This window comes from Salmo trutta, chromosome 8 (assembly GCF_901001165.1).
Source record: "Salmo trutta chromosome 8, fSalTru1.1, whole genome shotgun sequence".
In the NCBI taxonomy this organism is placed as follows: domain Eukaryota; kingdom Metazoa; phylum Chordata; class Actinopteri; order Salmoniformes; family Salmonidae; genus Salmo; species Salmo trutta.
This window is the reverse complement of record NC_042964.1, coordinates 24503902-24511478: the sequence shown is the minus strand read 5'-3', so window position 1 is coordinate 24511478 and position 7577 is coordinate 24503902.

Sequence of the window (7577 nt, the reverse complement as noted above, 5' to 3'; positions counted from 1 at the left end):
GCTAGCAACTATTAAACAAACCGAAAGCTTCAGAAAGTATTCACACCACTTAACTTTCTGTGACACAACATTTTGTTGTGTTACAGACAGAATTTAAAATGGATCAAATTGAGATTGTGTGTCAGTGGCTTACAAACAAATTCACTGCTCGACAGCGACCTTACAGATAATTTTGTGTGGGGTAGAGATGAGGTAGTCATTAAAAAAAACACTTATTGCACACAGTGAGTCCATGCAATGTCAAAGTGGAATGATGTTTCTAAATTATTTATTTTTTATTAATTAAAAGTGAAAAGCTGAAATGTCTTGAATCAATACGTTTTCAAAGCCATTTGTTATGGCAAGCCTAAATAAGTTCACGAGTAAAAATGTGCTTTAGAAGTCACGAGTTGCATGGATAATTGTGTTAACGTGATTTTTTAATGACTACCTCATCTCTGTTACCCATACTTACAGATAAATGTAAGGTCCCCCAGTCAAGCGGTGAATTTCAAACACAGATTCAACCACAAAGATCAGGGAGGAAGCGCACCCACTGGTAAATGGGTAAAAACATGTAAAGCAGACAATATCCCTTTGAGCATTGTGAACTTTGGATGGTGTAGTGATACAACCAGTCACTACAAAGAAACAGGCGTCCTAACTCAGTTACCCGAGAGGAAGGAAACCACTCAGGGATTTCACCGTTACAGAGCTTAATGGCTGCGATAGGTGAAAACTGAGGACGATCAACAACATTGTAGTTACTCCACAGTACTAATCTAAATGAGAGAGTGAAAAGAAGGAAGCCTGTACAGAAGAAAAAATATTCCAAAACATGCATCCTGTTTGCAATAAGGCACTAAAGTAAAACTACAAAAAGTGTGGCAAAGAATTTAACTTTATGTCCTGGATACAAAGAAATAGGATTGGGGTAAATCCAACACCAAGTACCACTCTTCATATTTTCAAACATGGTGGTGGCTGCATCATGTTACATTTACATCTAGCAGACGCTCTATCCAGAACGACTCACAGTAGTGAGTGCGTGCATTTTTGTACTGGTCCCCCGTGGGAATCGAACCCACAACCCTGGCATTGCAAGCGCCATGCTTGTCTATTGGCAAGGACTAAGGAATTTTATTTTGTTGATAAAAAGAAAGAGCTATGCACAGGCAAAACCTTGAAAATAGGAAAACCTAGTTTCCAACAGACACTGGGAGACAAATTCACCTTTCAGCAGGACAATAACCTAAAACACAAGGCCAAACATACACTGGAGTTGCTTACCAAGATGACAATAAATGTTCCTGAGTGGCCTAGTTACAGTTGACTTCAAATCAGATTGGAAATCTATGGCAAGACTTGAAAATGGCTGTTTAGTGAAGATCAACAACCAACTTGACAGAGCCAATTTTTTGGTTTTTAAGAATAACGTGCAAATATTGTACAATCCAGGTGTGCAAAGCTCTTAGAGACGTACCCAGAAAGACTGACAGCTGTAATTGCTGCAAAATGTGATTCTAACATGTATTGACTCAGGGGTGTGAATACTTACATAAATTAGCTATTTCTGTATGACAATGTGCTAAAATTTCTAAAAACATGCTTTCACTTTGTCATTATGGGGTACTGTGTGTAGATGGGTGAGAATCAATTGAATTCATTATGAATTCGGGCTGTAACAAAATGTGGAATAAGTCAAGGGGTATGAATACTTTCTGTAGGCACTGTAAAATGGGCAAAAAACATGACATTGAGCCAACAGTAAAAGTGATAAGCTGACAACATTACAGGTTAAACAAACACTGACAACTGCCAGTGCAGATAAGGAGAGTTCTCCTTCAGAATGGAACATTGATAGTCAGAATTGGAATCGGAATGGCAGAAGTGTTCTTTTGGAATAGCGGTGATTCCAAGGGCTCCCAGCGGCAGCACATAATGATTTGGAGTTGCTTTTAGATACCTGCAAAACATGATGTGCTGCTAAAGGGTACCCCGGAGAGATGGCGAGAGAGAGGATTCTCCATGGTATAGAGCTGTGGAGATAAAGAAGAAAACAGATCATTAACATAACAATCTGACAAGATTCTCTCTCTTATACTTCAGTGGAAGAGATTCTTTAAATAACACAAAACCAAGATATTACATATAGGCCTATAACATTTTAAAGATATGTGGTTTTTACACTCTGGTGGCAAATTGCTTCTAGAGTTTTAGAAACATGAGTTGTGAGTAGTACAACAATAGTTATGCTTTCTTAAGAAAACAATAAGAGACAGATGGTGAAATGATTTTCTTGGCAAATGCAATACCAAGTCAATTCCATGTAATTCATAGGAATTTAAATTAAACTGCAATTATAATACAACTTGATATACTTCACGTATTTGAGACCACAAAATGGATGGTGGGAATGTGGACAAAATGGTGGATGATGATGAAAAAAAGAGAAGTTGGGGGAGAGGACACTTTCTGAACAGTTCACTAACTACACCAGGTGCATAAATGTATCTATTCAAACACAAATTTTATCAGAATGTTAGAAACCTAGTCTGTAAAAATATACTTAATAAAAATAACTATTTGAATAATACTTAGTCTTAATATTTAAAGCCTGTCCCTTTTGCCTGTTTGACCCCTTTTCTGGGTTTTACAGGTGGTATACTGATATGCTACATGCAGAAGAACAATTTATACATGCAGAAGAACAATTTATACACGCAGAAGAACAATTTATACAAGACGGCCAAACAGGACAACATCCTCATACATTGAAAATAATTCTGATGATTTGAAATGGTTTTTGGTTACTAAATAAAATATAAATGTTTATTTCCCCCTTTGCCTACAATAACCCCCCCCCGAAACAAAAGACATTATGTGCTGCAGATTGCCAAACAGAATCCTGAAAAGAATGTGCTGAAATTAACACAATTAACTCGATATGTAGAATAACAGTTATAAATTGTGCCATTTTGAAAACAGTGCCTATTCTAAACCATAGAGCATGAGGAGTCAGTTATTCTCATCAAGACAACCTCCCCACATCTAAAACTCTATCCCAATAGTAAAAACAGGAATACGAGTTCATAAAAAAAAAAAAAGATTTGACAGAACAGAAAAAAGGCCAGTTAAAACAAATAATAATTCATGTCATTGTACTCTAATCATAGAAATGACAGACATCACCACAATAAATCACCCTATATGCAGCAGTAACTAATCGAACGGTTGGGACTTGTTGAACCTCACTGTCATCAAGACAAGATTATCTTCAAACATGACTGTGCGGGTGTGTGTGTGTGTGTGAGAGAGTTTGTGAAAAGAAAATTAAGGAAAAGAGGGAGAGAGAATGGGAAAGGAGGGAGAAAAAAAGAAGAGGAAAGGGAGGGAGACATAGAAGATAGAGGAAAAGGAGGGCGAAAGAGCCCCCATAGAAGGTGTGACCTTGACATTCACGAGCAGCAATGCACCTGAGCTCCAGCTAACGTAGCAACCACAAGACACACACACATCTCAGAGAGGAGGGAGAAGGGAATGAAAATAGGGGGAAGAGGCACTAGAGGCCTCTTGACTGTATGACTACAACAAGGGGTCAGTTCTTGGCACTAGCAGTAGAAATAGAACTGATGTGGCCCTCGAATAAGGCTAATCTTACACACAACGTGTTTAGTTGAATTTACATTTGAGACAAGTAATACATTTTTTGTGTTATCAAGATACAGAAGAGTCACTTGACCGTTTAAATAGAACTGATGTGGCCCTCAAATCTGGCTATGCTAACACGATTCCAGTTGCAGAACACAGATAAGAGAAAACGCATACATAAATTACAATATATTTTTAGTTTTATTAAGACCTGCATATTTGGAATCCGTTTTGTGATCTGTTGAAAAAAAAGTCAAGAGACAAAATAGGAACAGACAGTGAAGCCAATTACTGAAATATGAACGAATCTGTAAAAATTGTGATAGTTGTTGTATCAAGTAAGAACAATATTTATTTTTTTAGGAGGGTCTCGCATAAACTTTTTAGACTTAGAAAAGTTGGATTTCCAAGGCATAAAGCAGACCGAAATTAAACTTTTCACCAATATACTATTGATATGAATTCATATTAACAGAATGAACACCAATTGCCCATACTTTAAGACTAAACAAAATCACTACCACTTTAACCCTACAATGTGGAAGAGAAAAAAAACACTTCAAGGTCAAATGGCATTTGTCCTAGAAGGACCAGACTAAAACCAAGACAGTATTGATTAATGCCAAACGAATTCCCAATTTTCATAAAATTAAAACAATAGAAAGACTAGAAGATAATGTCATAGCCTACTGGCCTATTTCAGACTAGTGCCACATGACCACATTGATATTATTATTATTCATTCAGGAAAAGCAGGATGACATTATGAGTAGCTCATTACAGATTTTAAAAAGCCAATGATCACGTCAGAACTCAGGCAGCAAGCATTTGTTCTCTCTCTCACTCTATATTGCCAGATAGGCTCATTCAAAATGAGTAAGGAGGGAGGGGGGCAAGAGAGAACGAACGAAAAAGAGCGAGGCAGAAAGAGTGGTTGCAGAGAGACAGAAAGAGCGAGGGAGGGTAAGGGAGAGAGAACGAGAAAATGTGAGGCAGGAAGAGCGACAGGCATAAGAGGTAGTAGAAAGTCATTTTCAGTGTTTCTCTCTGACATAGATAGGCTTGTCTCTCTCCATTCAAACCAGAGGCCATTTTAAAAGACCTGAAACAGAGGAGAAAATAAAGAAGAAAGAGAAGAAGGGATTCACTTACCTTGGGTCCTTGTTCAAAATAATGGAAAAAAAGGGGAATGGTTGGGGGCCAATAACACAATGTAAACACCCTCTTCAAATTAAATCTAGCCCACACCTTGTGTGTAGTAGCCTATTTCTCCTTATATTGATGCACCTCTGAAGGCCAATGTACTCTCTTACACCCTCTCTCTACACACACAAACTTCAACTAAAACTTCACCCATAACTCAATAAATAAATACAAAATAAAAAAGGAGAAAAAAAGGACTAAAATTACTCAAGGAAATGATCACTTGGGGAATAACAACATAGTCTAATTTAAGAAGAACTAAAAATATCAAAGAAGCTTTGGGGGCCCCCTTTCCTAATGGGGAGGTTTTCTGAACCAAGTCCTAAAATTTGCCCCCAAAAAACTTTTGTCCCCCCTAGTACACCAATATCTCTTCCTACGCCACCCTCCTACACTCAGGTCTCCCTTGTAAAAAGAGGTCTTCTGACCTCAATGGGACTTTTTGGATAAAGGTTAAATAAAAAAAATGAAAATGCCTACTACACCCCAAGCCATAGTCCCAGTTACCCGCCCTCCCCCCTTATTCACCTCCACCAGGCCCCAAGGCAGGCTCCTGTGCTGTGCTGTGCTGTGTGTGCAGTCTCTCTCGGCTCTACGCTGAAGCTAGTGAGGAGGCTTGGGGAACTTAGTAGGCATAAAAAGGCAAGGGGAGCCGTTACTCTTTTTCCCTCAGCATCACTTTCTACAATAAAAATTGTCATTTTCGGAGCGTGCGAAAAATCTGAAAAAAAAGCAGGGGGTCGTCAAGGTATCGGGGGTGATGGGTGTGAAATCTGGGGCTTGTGGGGGTAAAGGCCCGGCGGGAAAAAATTAATTTGCGAGGGTACGTTTGTCTAGTCTGGGCTGCACCAGTGCGAGCAGCAGCAGCCGCCACTCGCTTCGATTTTTTGTTGTCTTGCCAAGGCTTTCACTCCGCCAACAGAGGGAGGGAGAGAGAAAGGGAGGGGTGGGGGGCAAAAGAAGGAACAGGCTAGACTGCAGAAAAGCACAGAGAGCGAGGGAAATAAAAATTAAGGAAAGTGTCGTTGCGCGTTTGTGTGGTGGTTTTTGCCACAGCGACAATTCAGAGTTTTCGCAGCAAAAAGGCATTAGCCACAAACCACAAATGAACGTCGCCGAGCTGAACAAAAAAAATAAGATACGACTACTTTCCAAGCTTGGCCCGAGTTCCATTTCGCATTAACAGAAAAGAAAAGGACGAGCAGGCAGGGGAAAAATACAAAAAATGGCATATCCGAGTCTCTCTGATCCTTTGGGGTCTCTGGCCAACATCATCGTTCGAACAGAAAAGCAGCAATCAAATAATTTGACTGGGTTCAGTGTGAGGAGTAGAAGGAAGAGAGCAAGCACACAAAGTAGAGAAAATTGAGTTCTGGATCTACAGATAGATTTACCAGGGACAGAAGGCCTCAACCATCCCCACACACCCACACAAATGAGTGCACGTACAAACACGCTCGCACACACACACAACACGAAAATAAAGACAAAGAGCTAGAATGCCATCATCATAAATGTTGAGACTTAACACGCAATTCAGAAATTCTGATTCTAAAGTAAAACATCTCAAAGTTGACTTGGCAAAGCCCAACTACCTCTAAATAGGCACGTCTGTCTGGTTATTCTGGTAACTGTAGACAACCCGGACCAGTACAAAAGCTTAATCATTACATTATAGCAGTGTTTCCCAAACTCGGTCCTCTGGGCCCCAAGGGGTGCACTTTTGGTTTTTGCCCTATCACTACACAGCTGATTCAAATAATCAACTAACCATCAAGCTTGGATTATTGTAATAAACTGTAGCGCTAGGGCAAAAACAAAGACATGCACCCCTTGGGGTCCCGAGGACCGAGTTTGGGCAACACTGCATTATAGAGTCTAAAAGAATACCACACATTTAACTGGCAAGCACAAATGAATCCAGTCACATAAAGTCATTATTAGCCTACCAGTATATGCCACAGGGTGTAAGCTAAGCAGATAATAGCCACTATATCCAACCTCAGAAAAAGTCTAAAATCCTGCCCACAGCATGCCAAGCACACAATCCAAATCCACTCAAACATGAAAATATGATGCACACAAACCTGACAAAATGTACTGTGACAGATGCTTCAGAGAAAGACACCTACAACTATTCAGACATTCACCAGGGAATAAAGTGCGTATTAAACAGGGGCCATGATACAGAAATGCGCTGTCTTACTGTCTGACTTCCTAAACCCAAAATTAGGCCATGTTAAAATATGAGACATATTCACTGTATATATAGAATGTTTTATGCATTTAAAATCAACCTTTATTTGAAAGAACACCTGTTTCATAGCAGTGCCATATGATAGACTGAACATATTGTGGTTTATTAGCGGAAGTCAAATGAGTCAGATTGTATATTTCTGTAGGTTTTGTGCTAAAATGACACACACGCACTCTTTAGAAGATTCTGGTAAGATGGCAGATGTTTTAGCTATAGTACACAGAAATCTGAGCCTCACTTAACAAATATTACTGAACAGATACCAGATTCTAGATCATGCCTTATATATGCATGAATAGAGTTTAGGTTAAAAAGTTTGGTAGGGTCAGGGTGTGTCATTCAGCAAAATCGGTGGCATATTGTGAAGTAAATGCCTTTTCAAAACCTAGGCGCCTAGTTTGGGGGTCACTATATTATTACTTATTTTTATATTAATTGACATGCATACATTTTTCTTTACCATAAATTGCACCAGAAAATACATTTA